Source organism: Globicephala melas, chromosome 20 (genome assembly GCF_963455315.2).
Source record: "Globicephala melas chromosome 20, mGloMel1.2, whole genome shotgun sequence".
Taxonomy (NCBI): domain Eukaryota; kingdom Metazoa; phylum Chordata; class Mammalia; order Artiodactyla; family Delphinidae; genus Globicephala; species Globicephala melas.
The window spans coordinates 4,559,446-4,575,147 of NC_083333.1; the positions used below are offsets into that span (position 1 = coordinate 4,559,446).

At 47.7% G+C, this 15,702-nt stretch overlaps 1 long non-coding RNA gene across 2 annotated transcripts; it reads right to left on the reverse strand.

The window, feature by feature from the left end:
* Positions 1 to 10,164: 10,164 nt before the first annotated feature.
* On the reverse strand, positions 10,165 to 15,689 carry LOC115856073 (uncharacterized). 2 transcript variants are annotated; one of them, XR_004040685.2, is made up of 3 exons: positions 15,427 to 15,689; positions 14,328 to 14,447; positions 10,165 to 11,103 (listed from the first exon to the last, which is right to left on the reverse strand). It is a non-coding gene; the product is annotated as an uncharacterized lncRNA (long non-coding RNA). The 2 variants fall into 2 exon arrangements; XR_009560352.1 differs by having other exon boundaries at positions 15,421 to 15,689.
* Between the last annotated feature and the right edge of the window lie 13 nt (positions 15,690 to 15,702).

Below are 15,702 nucleotides of genomic sequence, written 5' to 3' on the forward strand. Positions count from 1 at the left end.
TGAGGAGATGAAAAAAGATATTTCATACAAATGGAAATGACGAGAAAGTGGGCGTTGCAATACTCATATCAGACAAAAGGCCATAAAGAAAGATAAAGAGGACACTACATAACGATAAAAGGATCAATACAAGAAGAGGATATTACACTCATTAACATACATGCACCCAATATAGGAGCATCTAAACACATAAAACAAATACTAACAGGGCTTCCCTGGTGGCGCAGTGGTTGAGAGTCCGCCTGCCGATGCAGGGGACATGGGTTCGTGCCCCAGTCCGGGAAGATCCCACCTGCAGCGGAGCAGCTGGGCCCGTGAGCCATGGCCACTGAGCCTGCGCATCCAGAGCCTGTGCTCCGCAACGGGAGAGGCCACAGCAGTGAGAGGCCCGCTTACCACAAAAAAAAAAAAAAATACTAACAGACATAAAGGGAGAAATTGACAGGACTACAATAATAGGAGGAGACTTTAACACCCCATTGACATCAGTGGACAATACTTCCAGACAGAAAATCAATAAGGCAACAGAGATCCTAAATGACACAATAGAACAGTAAGACTTAATTGATATTTTCGGTACATTACATCCAAAAAAAACCAGAATACACATTCTTTTCAGGTGTACATGGAACATTCTCAAGGAAAGACCACATACCAGGGTACAAAACAAGCCTCAACCAATTGAAGAGGACAGAAATTATTTCAAGCTCTTTTCTAACCACATCAGCATGAAACTAGAAATCAACCACAGAAAGAGAAACGAGAAAAAAATGGAGACTAAACAACATGCTACTAAAAAACCAACTGGTCAACTATGAAATCAAAGTGGAAATTTAAAAATACCTTGAGACAAATGACAATGAAAACAACCATACAGAATCTGTGGGATGCAGTAAAAGCAGTCTTAAGAGGGAAGTTCATAGCGATACAGGCCTTCCTCAAAAACAAAAACAAGAAAAATCTCAAATAACCTAACCTACCAAGTAAAAGAACTAGAAAAAGAACAAACAAAACCTAAATTCAGCAGAAGGAAGGAAATAATAAAGATCGAGAGGAAACAAATAAAATAGAGATTTAAAAAAATCAATAAAACCAAGAGCTGGTTTTTTGAAAGGGTAAACAAAAATTGACAAACTTTTGGCCAGGCTCACCAAGAAGAAAAGAGAGAGGACCCAAATAAACAAAATTAAAAAAACAAAAGAGGAGGAAAAAACCAACTGATAATGCAGAAATACAAAAAAAAAAAAAAACCATAAGAGAATACTATGAACAATTATATGCCAATAAATTGGACAACATAGAAGAAATGGACAAGTTTCTAGAATCATACAGCCCATCAAAACTTAATCAAGAAGAAATAGATAATTTGAACAGACCAATCACTAGAAGTGAAATAGAATCTGTAATTTAAAAAAAAAAAAAATCTCCTGGGCTTCCCTGGCAGCACAGTGGTTAAGAATCCACCTGCCAATGCAGGGGACACAGGTTCAAGCCCTGGCCCAGGAAGATCCCACATGCCACGGAGCAACTAAGCCCATGCGCCACAACTGCTGAGCCTGCGTGAGCCACAACTACTGAGCCCATATGCCACAACTACTGAAGCCCGTGCGCCTAGAACCCGTGCTCCACAACAAGAGAAGCCACTGCAATGAGAAGCCCGCACACTGCAACAAAGAGTAGCCCCCTAAAAAACAAAACAAACAAACAAAAAATAGAAAAATAAAAAAAAAAGGGCTTCCCTGGTGGCACAGTGGTTGAGAGTCCGCCTGCTGATGCGGGGGACACGGGTTCGTGCCCCGGTCCGGGAAGACTCCACATGCCGCGGAGCGGCTGGGCCCGTGAGCCATGGCTGCTAAGCCTGCGCTTCCGGAGCCTGTTGCTCCGCGGCGGGAGAGGTCACAACAGTGAGAGGCCTGCATACCAAAAAAAAAAAAAAAAAAAAAAAAGAGTAGCCCCCACTTGCCACAACTAGAGAAAGCCTGTGTGCAGCAACGAAGACCCAATGCAGCCAAAAATAAATAAATAAATAAATGTATTAAAAAAAAAAAAAACCTCCCGGCTTCCCTGGTGGCGCAGTGGTTGAGAGTCCGCCCGCTGATGCAGGGGTCACAGGTTTGTGCCCCGGTCCGGGAGGATCCCACATGCCGCGGAGCAGCTGGGCCCATGAGCCATGACCACTGGGCCTGCATGTCCGGAGCCTGTGCTCCGCAACGGGAGGGGCCACAACAGTGAGAGACCTGCGTACAGCAAAAAAAAAAAACCTCACTGCAAACAAAAGTCCAGGACCAGATGGCTTCACTGGGGAATTCTACCAAACATACAAAGAATAACTTATACCGATCCTTCTCAAACTCTTCCAAAAGACTGAAGAGGAGGGAATACTCTCAAGTCATTCTATGAAGCCACCATCACCCTGATACCAAAACCAGACAGACACTACCAAAAAAGAAAATTACAGGCTAGTATCTCTGATGAATACAGATGCAAAAATTCTTAAGAAAATATTAGCAAACCAAATCCAATACATAGAAAGGGTCATACACTACGACCAAGATAGATTCATCCCAGGGTCACAAGGATGGCTCAACACACACAAATCAATGTTATAGACCACATCAACAAAAGAAAAGACAAAAACCACAAGATCGGGAATTCCCTGGCAGGCCAGTAGTTGGGACTTGGCACTTTTACCAGCCAGGGGCCTGGGTTCGATCCCTGGTTTGGGAACTAGGATCCTGCAAACCGCACAGTGCAGCCAAAAGAAAACAAACAAACAAACAAACCACACATGCACACAAGATCATCTCAACAGTTGCAGGAAAAGCATCTGATAAAATTCAACATCCATTCATTTTAAAAACTCTCCCAAAGTCGGTATAGAGGGAACATATCTCAACAATAAAAGCTATTTATGACAAACCCACAACCAACATAATACTCAACGGTGAAAAGCTGAAAGCCTTCCTGATAAAATCTGGAACGAGACAAGGATGCCCACTCTAACCACTTCTATTCAACATAGAACTGGAAGTCCTAGACACAGCAATCAGACAAGAAATAAAAAGTATCCAAATTGGAAGGGAAGAGGTAATTATATGCAGATGACATGACACTATATATAGAAAACCCTAAAGACTCCACACAAAAACTACTAGAACTGATAAACAAATTCAGCAATGTAGCAGGATAGAAGATTAACGTACAGAAATTGGTTGCATTTCTTTACACTAACAATGAAATATCAGAAAAGGAAAGGAAACAAACAATCCCTTTTAAAATCACATCAGGGACTTCCCGGGTGGTCCAGCAGTTAAGACTCCATGCTCTCAATGCAGGGGGCCCAGGTTCAATCCCTGGCCAGGGAACTAGATCCCACATGCTGTAACTAAAGACCTGGCACAGCCAAATAAATAAATAAGTAAATAATTTTTTTTTAAATCACATCAAAAAAATACATAAGAATAAACCTGACCAAGGAGGTGAAAAACTTATATACTGAAAACCATAAAACACTGATAAAGGAAATTGAAGATGATTTAAAGAAATGGAAAAATATCCCATACTCTTGGATTGGAAGAATTAATATTGTTAATTAAACCGTTAATTAAAACGGTCATACTACCCAAAGCAATCTACAGATTTAATGCAATCCCTACCAAACTACCCATGACATTTTTCACAGAACTAGAACAAATAATCCTAAAATTTATATGGAACCATAAAAGACCCAGAATTGCCAAAGCAATCCTGAGGAAAAATAACAAAGCAGGAGGCATAACCCTCCCATACTTCAGACAATACTACAAAGCTACAGTAATCAAACAATGTGGTATTGGCACAAAAACAGACATATGGATCAATGGAACAGAATAGAGATCCCAGAAATAAACCCATATACCTACAGTCAATTAATCTTCGACAAAGGAAGCAAGAATACACAATGAGGAAAAGACACTCTCTTCAGCAAGTAGTGTTGGGAAAGTTGGACAGCCCCATATAAATCAATGAAGTTCGAACACACCCTCACACCATACACAAAAATGACTCAAAATGGCTTAAAGACTTAAATATAAGACACGACACCATAAAACTCCTAGAAGAGAACATAGGCAAAACGTTCTCTTACATAAATCATACCAATGTTTTCTTAGGTCAGTCTACCAAGGAAATAGAAATAAAAGCAAAAATAAACAAATGGGACCTAATCAAACTTATAAGTTTTTGCACAGCAAAGGAAATCATAAACAAAATGAAAAGACAACCTACAGACTGGGAGAAAATATTTGCAAATGATGCAACCAATAATGGTTTAATTTCCAAAATATACAAACAGCTCATACAACTCAATACCAAAAATAAACCCCACTCAATCAGAAAATGGGCAAAGACCTAAATAGACATTTCTCCAGAGAAGACATACAGACGGCCAATAGGCACAAGAAAAGATGCTCAATATTGCTAATTATTAGAGAAATGCAAATCAAAACTACAGTGAGGCACCACCTCACACTGGTCAGAATGGTCATCATTAAAAAGTCTACAAATAACAAATGCTGGAGAGGGTGTGGAGAAAAGGGAACCCTCCTACACTGTTGGTGGGAATGTAAGTTGGTGCAGCCACTATGGAAAACAGTATGGAGGTTCCTCAAAAAACTAAACATAGAGTTGCCATATGATCCAGTAATCCCACTCCTGGGCATATATCCCAACAAAACTATAATTCAAAAAGATACATGCACCCTTATGTTCACAGCAGCACTCTTTACAATAGCCAAGACATCGAAACAACTTAAATGACCATCGACAGATGAATGAATAAAGAAGATGTGATACACACACACACACACACACACACACACACACACACACACACAAAATGGAATATTACGCAGCCATAAAAAAGAATGAAATAGGGCTTCCCTGGTGGTGCAGTGGTTGAGAATCTGCCTGCCAATGCAGGGGACACGGGTTCGGGCCCTGATCTGGGAGGATCCCACATGCCGCGGAGTAACTAGGCCCGTGAGCCACAATCACTGAGCCTGCGCGTCTGGAGCCTGTGCTCCGCCACAAGAGAGGCCGCGATAGTGAGAGGCCCGCGCACCGCGATGAAGAGTGGCTCCCACTTGCCACAACTAGAGAAAGCCCTCGCACAGAAACAAAGACCCAACACAGCCATAAATAAATAAATAAATATTTTTTTAAAAAAAAGAATAAAATAATGCCATTTGCAGCTACATGAATGGACCTAGAGATTATCATAAGTGAAGGCAGAGTAAGACAAATACCATATGATATCACTTATATGTGGAATCTAAAATATGACACAAATGAACTTATCTACAAAATAGAAACAGACTCACAGATACAGAGAACAAAGGGGTGCAGGGGAGGGTTGGACTTGGAGTTTGGAACTAGCAGATGCAAACTCTTATATATGGAATGGATAAACAACAGGTCCTATTGTATAGCACAGGGAACTATATTCAATATTCTGTAATAAGCCATAAAGGAAAAGAATATGAAAAACAATATATACATATAAAGCTACATCACTTCCTTGTACACCAGAAGCTAACACAACATTGTAAATCAACTATACTTCAATTTAAAAAAAGGTGGGGGGACCTTCCTTTGTGGTCCCATGGTAAAGAATCCACCTTCCAATGCAGGGGACGCGGGTTCGATCCCTGGTCAGGGAGCTAAGATCCCACATGCCACGGGTCAACTAAGCCCATGCTCCACAACTACTGAGCTCGCACGCCTCAACAAGAGTCCACGTGCCGCAAACTACAGAGCCCATGCGCTCTGGAGCCTGTGTGCCACAACTAGAGAGAGAAAACCCACACACCACAACTAGAGAGAAGCCCACGTGCCGCAATGAAAGATCCTGCCTCAACGAAGATCCCACATGCTGCAACTAAGACCCGACACAGCCAAAAAAAAAATAAAGATAAACAAAATAAAATGTTTGTTTAAAAAAAAAAGAAGTAAAATGAATTCAATGGCAGAGGAAAAAGTTTAAAACTGTCACTGTCTGTAGATGACATGACACTCTACAGAGAAAATCCTGAGGATGACACCCAAAAACAAATGGAACTCATCAGAAAATTCAGTTAAGTTGCAAGATACAAAATTAATCTAAAGAAATCAGTTGCATTTCTATACACTCACAACTATCAGAATGATAAATTAAGAAAACAACTCCATCGACAGTGACATTAACAAAAATAAAATACCTAGGGATACATCTAACCCAGGAGGTAAAAGACCTGTACTCGGAGAACTGGAACTCTGTTGAAAGAAATTGAAGAGGACACAAACAAATGGAGAGACATACCATGCTCACGGATTGGAAGAATTCGTATTGTTAAAATGATTCCACACCCCAAAGCAATTTAGAGATTCAATGCCATTCCTATCAAAATGCCAATGGGATTATTTGGAGAACTAGAAAAAAGAATTCTAAAATGTGTGTGGGAACACAAAAGAACCTGAATAGTCAATACAATCTTAAGAAAGAAGCACAAACGTGGACATATCATGTTCCCTGATTTCGAACTATACTACAAGCCCGGAAACATCAAGACAGTATGGTATTGGCACAAAAGAAATACACATAGACCCATGGAACAGAACTGAGAGCCCAGAAACAAACCCATTATGTATGGTGAACTCACCTATGAAAAAGGAGGTGAGATATACAATGGGGAAAAGATAACCTCTTCAATAAATCTTGTTGGGAAAACTGGACTGCAACATGCACAGGAATCTATTTGGAACACTTTCTCATACCATCTACAAAAATAACCTCAAAATGAATCAAATACTTCAACGTAAGACCTGAAGCTATAAAACTCCTAGAAGAAAACATAGGCAGTATGTTCTTTGACATCAGTCTGAGCAATATTTTTTGGATCTGTCTCCTCAAGCAAGGGAAACAAAAGCAAAATAAACGAATGGGATCCCACCTAAAAGAAAAGCTTTTCAACAGCAAAGAAATCATCCACAAAATGAAAAGGCAGCCTACTGAACGTGAGAAAATATTTGCAAACAATACATCGGAAAAGGGGTTTATATCCAAAACGGACGAAGAATTCATGCAATGCAACGTCTAAAAGACTAAAACCCAAGTAAAAAATTGGCAGAAGATCGAACATTTTCCCAAAGAATATATACAGATGGCCAACACATACATGACTACATAGTCAACATCACTTATCATCAGGGAAATGCATACCAAAACAACAATGAAATTACCACCTCACACCTGAAAAAATGGTTATCATCCAAAAGGCAACCAATAAGAAGTTGGTGAGGGGGCTTCCCTGGTGGCGCAGTGGTTGAGAATCTGCCTGTCAATGCAGGCGACACGGGTTTGAGCCCTGGTCTGGGAAGATCCCACATGCTGCGGAGCAACTAGGCCCGTGAGCCACAATTACTGAGCCTGTGCTCTGCAACAAGAGAGGCCGCGATAGTGTGAGGCCCGCGCACCGCGATGAAGAGTGGCCCCCACTTGCCGCAACTAGAGAAAGCCCTCACACGGAAATGAAGACCCAACACAGCCATAAATTAATTAATTAATTAAAAAAAAAAAAGTTGGCGAGGATGTGGAGAAAAGGGAACCCTCAGACACTTTTGTTGGGAATGTGCATTAGTACAGCCACTACGGAAAACATTATGGCGGCTCCTCAAGAAATTAAAAATAGAACTATCATATGATGCAGGAATTACACTTGGGGGTATCTTTCTGAAGGAAACAAAAACACAAATTCAAAAAGATATACACACTCCTATGTTCATGGCAGCTGTACTGACAATAGCCAAGATATGGAAGCCACCAAAGTATCCATCAATTGGCAAATGGGTAAGAAAGATTTCATGTACATATTTACACACACCCAGTGGAATATGACTCAGCCAATAAAAGAGAATGAAATCTTATGACAACATGAATGGACCTAGAGGGTATTATGCTGAGATATGTCATACAGAGAGAGCTAACTTATGATGTCACTCCTATGTAGAATACAAAACAAAAGAACAAGCACAACAAAACAGAAATGGACTCACAGATCCCAAGAACATGCTGGTGGTTGCCAGAGGGGAGGTGGCTGGGGGCATGAGCGCAGTATGTGAGAAAGATTAAGGGGTACAAACTTCCAGTTATAAAACAAATGTCATGGGGATGTAACATACAGCATAGGGAATAGAGTCCATGATACTGTAACAACATTGTATGGTGACATGTAACTGGACTTATCTTGGTGATCATTTTGTGATGTATAAAACTATCAAGTCACTATGTGTTATACCAGAAAACTAATATAATATTGCCCATCAATTATACGTCAATTTAAAAAAAAGAAGACATATTATCTTAAAAAAGATTGTAGTGAGATAAAAAGCAGATGTCAGATGAAACTCTGAAATGATGCGGGTTGAAAGGACAATGGCCGCTGAAGTTCCACTCTCAAGTGGCCCAGACCAATTGAGGACTGGGTTTCCCTGGTGGCTCAGTGGTTGAGAGTCCGCCTGCCGATGCAGGGGACGCGGGTTCGTGCCCCGGTCCGGGAGGATCCCGCATGCCACGGAGCGGCTGGGCCCGTGAGCCATGGCCTCTGAGCCTGCGCGTCTGGAGCCTGTGCTCCACAACGGGAGAGGCCACAACAGTGAGAGGCCCGCGTACCGGGAAAAAAAAAAAAAAAAAAAAATTGAGGACTGAAGACGAGCAGCCATGTGATACTACTCGAATGTTTGTTTCTTTGTTTAAATAGACTTTATTTTTTTAAAGAAGTTTTGAGTTCATGGCAGAATTGGGCAGAGTACAGAGAGGTCCCACATATGCCCTGCTCTGCTGTTGCTGCTCCCCCTGTCCCCATCCCCACAGGTGCTCAGAGCCCCCCACTCCCTGACTATCCAACGACATTGTGTGTGTCAGTCACTATCAATGAATCTACATGGACACCTTCACCAGGGTCCAGAGTTTATATTAGGATTCACTCCTGGTGTGGTACATTCTATGGGTTTTGACAAATGTATTTCACCATGAATGAATGTATCGCACTGAATAGCTTCACCGCCTTAAAAAGCCTCTGTGCTCGACCTGTTTATCAGCCCTCACCCCTCAACCCCGCCACAAACCCCTGGCGCTGCAATGGTCTTCTCACCCTTTCCATGGTTTGCCTTTTCCCAAATATCATATGTAGTTGGTACCCTAAGGTATGCCAGTCTTCCAGATTGGCTTCTTTCAGTGAGTAATATGCGTTTCAGGTGCCCCATCTGTCTCTCCATGGCTCCATATCTCTCTCTTGCCTTTTCAGTGCTGAAGAACATTCTGTTGCACAGATGTAGCCCAGTCTATGTGTCCATTCACCTCCTAAAGGACATCTTGGTTGCTTCCAAGTTCTGGCAGTTCTGAATAAAGCTGCCCTAAACATCCTGGTGCAGGTTTCTGAGTAGATGTAAGCAATCGACTCATTTGGGTCCACTGATACCAAAAATTCTGAGGGCTGGATCATAGGGTAAGAATGTGTTTCATGGGCTTCCCTGGTGGTGCAGTGGTTACGAATCTGCCTGCCAACGCAGGGGACATGGGTTCGAGCCCTGGTCCGGGAAGATCCCACATGCTGCAGAGCAACTAAGCCCGTGCGCCACAACTACTGAGCCTGCGCGCTAGAGCCTGTGAGCCACAGCTGCTGAGCCCGTGTGCCACAACTACTGAGGCCCACACGCCTACAGCCCGTGCTCCGCAACAAGAGAAGCCACTGCAGTGAGAGGCCCGCGCACCGCAACGAAGAATAGCCCCCGCTCGCCCCAACTAGAGAAAAGCCCGCGCGCAGCAGCGAAGACCCAACACAGCCAAAAATAAATAATAAATTTAAAAAATAAAAAAAAGAATGTGTTTCATTCTCACAGTTTCTAAAGATGGTAGCTGAGAGCATGTCAGCATACTGAAGAATCAAGCCAAGGAAGGAGGTAGAATTCAAAGATGCTGACAAGAAAAATGTCACCGAGACAAAACCATACCTCCACCCTCTTAGAGTTGACAGCTGGTCCTGAGAACTAAATGGAGACAGATTCACAGGCGAGAAGCATACACATTTATTTCCCATAAGATTTACAAGACACAGGGTGCCCCACTACAGAAATGAAGACAGACCCAGAGAAGTGGCAAAACCTAAATGCTTTTCTGTTGTGTTGAACAAAGAGAGGCGATTGTGGAAAAGGAAGTACACTGTGTGGGGAAGTGAAGGAGTATGAGAATTACGTTTAACAAACTCCATTTGTACAGAATTCTCTCATTCTCCACTTTCTTCCCTTGACGGTAACAATGTCGCTCTCCTTCCAGCAGAGGGAGGACGTCTTCCATGGCGGCAGGAGTGGGGGTTGGGGGGGAGGATATGTTCTCTCCTGCTTTGGGGAAAAAAGAGCAGAAAGGTCCCCGCGCCCTTCTTTGCACCTATTGGGTTGGCCCAAAAGTTCGTTCGGGTTTTTCTGTAACATCCATATTTTGGGAAATTTGATCATTTGTTTTTGCTGTTGTTGGTTTTTTTTTAAAGTGTCCATAGCTCAAAACAATATTCTGGTTTCCTTTACATCTAAGTTCTTTATCTGGGATTTGGCTTCTGACAGGAGGAGGGACACATCTTCCTGACCTGATGGGGCCGGTTAGGCAGGGAAGGATAAGATGGGTGTGGGCCCATGCCTGTTCTTTTCTCATGTGTTGGGAAGACGATTCTGCTCTTGCCAGATAGGACCTAATTTCTCCATGAACGATCTGGCAAGATACCAGATGAAAAGAGGAAGAGCAAAGGTCAAGAGATCACGGAGAAGACTGCTGATAGATGCTGCAGTCTTCTGAGCAATGATTTCCTCAAAGGCACATGCACATCCCTGGTCTCTTCTTCTCAGTGGAGTTCTCACCCCTATTCAGCAGGTCTCTTGGGGGTTAATGGAATGGGGGTGTCCACAGCAGGAGCGGGAGTCCATGACTAGATGGTGGTGTCCACAGCAGGACTGGAGGGTCCATGGTGGGCTGGAGGCCATGCGGCAGGCATGAGTGCCTGTCCACACATCATGGTCGTAGGCCCGCACATAGTGCACCTATTGATGTGGTAGAAAGTGCAGTGGTCCAGGGGCCAGTCTAGCCTATTGAGGGTGCCCAGCCCCAAGCAGGTGTATGACCACTGAGCAGTAAGCACAGAGCATATACAGGGTGCCCTGGCCGTGCTCCCACACTCCCAGGGAGGATAGCTCGGCATGGTCCCTGGAAAGACTGGGAGGTCAGCCAGCAGCATTTCCCCCCATCAAGTGCATGAAACAAAAGATGCCTCTGTGCAGAAAGACAGAACATCGCTAACCTGACTGCTGTCCTGAGGAAGGTCAGTAGGCATGGATGGCCCTTGGTCAGCGTCTGGGAATTGGGCTGCGGTATGGGTTGAATGGGCCCCCTCCAAAAGTTATGTCCACATCCTGGCCCCCCAGAACCTGGGAATGGGACCTTGTTTGGAAATAGGATCTAAAGACGCTATTTACGGATCTGGAGATGAGTTTATCCCGGATGAGCGTGGCCCTGAATCCAGTGACAGGTGTCCTTAGAAGAGACAGAAGAGGACAGACACAGGACAAGCCTCGTGAAGATGGAGACGGATGTGGCCACGAGCCCAGGGACGCCTGGAACCTCCAAAGGCTGGAAAAGCCAGGAAGCCTCCTCCCCTGGGGCCTCGGGAGGGAGCTCAGCCCTGAGCCGCCTTGATCTCAGACTTCTGGTCTCCAGAACAGAGAGGATCGGTTTTTGCTGTTCTGAGGCTCCATTTGTGGTCATTTGTCATGGCCGCCCCAGGAAGCTACCACAGCTGGGGAACGGCTCCCTGCTTTTATCTAAACCTCCCTCCCGTTAGGGTCGGCCCCTGCACCTATGCCGTTTGCACAAACCATGTGTTTCATGCTGAACACTGGTTCTCCTTCTGGGCACTGGCATTTTGGAGGCTGAGGGCAGACGATGCCAGGTGACCAGCCCCAGCTGGGGGCCAAGTCCCTAATGAGCTTCCCTGGGGGAAAATGTCATGGTTTTACCCTTCCTCACTGGGGGAAGAGATACTCTCAAGACCCTCGAGTGAAGGAGGGGGCATGAGGAAGCCAGCACAGGGATCCCGCCATGCACCCCTACTGTGTGCTGTGACCCATCTTAGCCTTGAGCATACGAGCCTCCCAGCAAGTCCCCGAAAGTGAAGGTGGCCCCGCAGACCTCACTCCTTCCCTCCACGTCTAGTAGGTGGAAGAACCACTTCCTGCCATTCTGGGGGCGGTTCTAGGGTTTTGCGGGCTGAGCCCCTGTCTATGCCCCGCTTCCCCAACAACAGCCACCAGAACAAGCTGTTTGCCCTGTTGTCTGAATGCCCCTCCGCCAATATTCTCAGGAAAGAATTCAGGGGCGTTCACAGCAGTATCTGCAGGCAGCTCTGCACCTGCACCCACGTTCGCATCTTCTCTGTAAACACACTGAGAGCCTTCCCTGACCTCGTGCGTACCCCCTGCTGACCACCACCGCCTGCCAGCCACAGGCCCCGACCTCAGGTGCCACACCGACTGCCTCCCCATCTGTAAGGGGATAGTAGCCTCTGCCAGTGGGGTGAGCGGAGGGCACACCTACAGCCACAGCACTGGCTCCGTGGATGGCACAGCCCCTCGTGGGCCTGGACCATTTGCTCTCCCCCCTGCCCCCCGCCTGACACACAGTCACCATGGTGACACTGGCTGCGCGGCGTCCAGGCAGGAGGGGGTCCAGAGGCAGCACCTGGAACCACATCAGATGTGCCTTTCCATGTGCCGTGGACACACAGGGTGTTAGGACTTTGTGTCTAGAAAATAATCCGAGCCCACTAGAAGCTGATCTGTGTATGTGGACTTGAAATCCACAGGCAGGGGTTCTCTCTGGACACTGGCTTGGAAGCTTCTGCACAGGTGCTGGCCACACCAGTGCCTCCTGCCGGAGCCCTCCAGACCTCCTCCCTGGCGGGCACGGCAGAACCCACACCCCACAGGCTCCCTGACAACAGCCGGAGGCGCCAACACTGGCAAGGCCTGGTGGTCACTCCACCAGCACCGCTCAGCCCCTCCTCCCCAGTGACCAGGACAAGGAAGGCCGGGGAGTCCAAGGCCCAGCACGGGTGAAGCTCGACCCACCGCCTCCACGGGACCCCCAGCCCTGCTTACTCAGGCCCACCAGCTGCACCTCCTGGTGTCCAAGTCCCCCTGCACTGACCCACATTCCTGGTGTGGACATCCACGTACACAAGCTGCCCCATGTCCTCTTCCCACACAGGATACCCCTCCATCCCTGCTTCTCCCTGACGACAGCCTGCACCTCACATGTCCTGGGAAGGAAGGAGGTCAGCCTGTCCCGCCTGCCTCCGAGGGGCCCAGACGCAGGGCTCAGGGGCTGCTGGGCCTTGGAGTCCAGACACTTCCAGAGGTGGGATGAACCTGCCACTGCCCGCTGAAGCTTCCCCGTCCATGATTCAGGAGACAGGAGGACCCACCAAACCGAGCCCGTCCCCAGGCTCTACTGCAAATCTGCTTAGATCCGCTCTCCTGATCCTGAAGACAGACCTGTGGGAAACGGGACCTGCGATTCCCCTAAAGACGATGTTCTGTGCAATTTCCACAAGACCCCTTTCTACTCTGTTCTGGGCAACTTACTAGTCAATCCATGCTGCCATCACCTTTTGAACAGACTGAGAAGCTGAGGCTCCGAGAAGCCAAGTTACCCGCCCAGAAGCACAGACATGGGGCCACAGAGTGGGCTCTGCACCCGCCGCCCGCCCAGGGGGACTGCCTGTTCCCGGCAGGCTCCACGTCCCCCCCTGAGGGGAAGAGCTCACGGAGCCTCCTCTTAGGGGATCAGCTTTGCAAAACCTCTCCTTCAGCAGGATTCATGTTACAAAACTTTCTTTTAACAGGATTTGTCTTCCAATCCTGTTTTGGGAGTCACCTGGGAGGCTTGTCTCCCTGAGCGGGGTCAGTCTCATGTCACCAGGGCAGCTTTCTTGGGTCACACTCACCACTGCTCGTCCACTCCCAACGCAGACCCAGAAAGGCCCCCTGGGCCCCGAGCCCCATGGCTCTGCATGGGCGCCCACTCCCCTCCTGCCTGTTCCGTCCCTCTGGTGTCCCCGACAGGGTCACCAGGAATTCCCACCTGCCTGGGGCAGGCTGTACCCTCTGTCCCAGGTGGGGGGGTGCCTCCGTGGTGTCAGGTGGAAGAAACAAGAGGTACCCATGGGGCCTCCCTCACGCAGCACAGCAGCCAGCACCCACCTACTGACCTCGTTGCTCTAGACGGGCCCGGGCAGAGGTTCAGACACCAGCAGCCTCTCCTGGTTCTCATCTCATCTCAGCAGTGTCCATGGTGTCCACGGGGGAGTCGCTAAGCAACTCCGTGCCGGCTGCAAAGAGAGGACGCTAGCTCACACGCCCCCCCCAGGGCACAGGAGGCTCTCTCCGGCAGGCATCTCCCAGGATATGGAGCTCACCTGGGCAAGTACCCAGCAGCCCGCAGGGCTCACGTGGGCAGGCACATTCAAGAGCATGGGATTCACCTGGGCAGCCCCCTCCCAGGGCACAGGGCCCACCTGTGCAGGCACCTCCCAGGATATGGAGCTCACCTGGGCAGGCACCCAGCAGCCCACAGGGCCCACCTGGGCAGGCACCCCCGCAGGGCTGGGCACACAGGAACTGCGCCCATAGCCCTCGAAGCAAAGCACCCCAGCCCCACCTGTCCGTCAGAGCTGACCCTGAGCAGCTCAGAGAAGGGCCTGAACTAACACACAGCAGCTCCTGGACATGTCTGCGACCCTGGGCTTCACTCTGTGCAGCCTCCTTCCACTGGCTCTTCCAGAGGCTTCCACTGCACCCAGGCACCAGGCCTCTGTCTCCGCCCACCAGCCCTCCTCTCCCTGACACCTAGATCCCTCTTGTGAGGAGAGGGTCTTCTTGCAGTTGCCTCCCACTCATGGGTCAGTTAAAAGGATTAGAAAACAAGCCGAAGTCACAGCCCCATGTCCATCCTGACCCTCAGGACCTCACACCTGTTCCTTGGACCTGGCTGGTGCAGCAAGGCCCATTTTCTGCAACTGTGAGCCCCTGATGGGCAAGGATTGGCCGATCTGGGCAGCCTGAGTCAGCCAGCCAGCCCTTCCCAGGTGTGCCTGGATCAAGGTCTGGAAACACCCTCCCAGGCAGCAAGAGCGCTTGCAGTTGCTCCTCAGGCCACGCTCCCTGCCCTGTCAGCGGCTGCGGGGCTGGGCTGGTGGTTGGGAGTGAGGGGCCATGCCGTGTGGATGGCCCAGTCTGAATGGGCCTCTGCCGGACCTTTTGCAGGAGTTGCCGGGCTGCCACCCGTTAAAGAGGATGTGTTACCTGTACCTGCTGTTGTAAGTTCTCCCCAGGCAGTGGGGTCCAGGAGCGGAGGGGTAGCTCAGGTAGGTAAATGGAAACTTCCAGAAGAGCACCCAGACCAGGACCACCCGACCATCCCATGTGGCCTGCAACTCGGCATGCGTGCTGTCACTGGCATGGCTCCAAGCACTTTCCTCCATCCTCATCCAGGATGACTTCATCTCAGATCCTTCACTCATTCCACAAAGACCCTTCTTTCAGAAGATGTCCCTGGGCTTCCCTGGTGGCGCAGTGGTTGAGAGT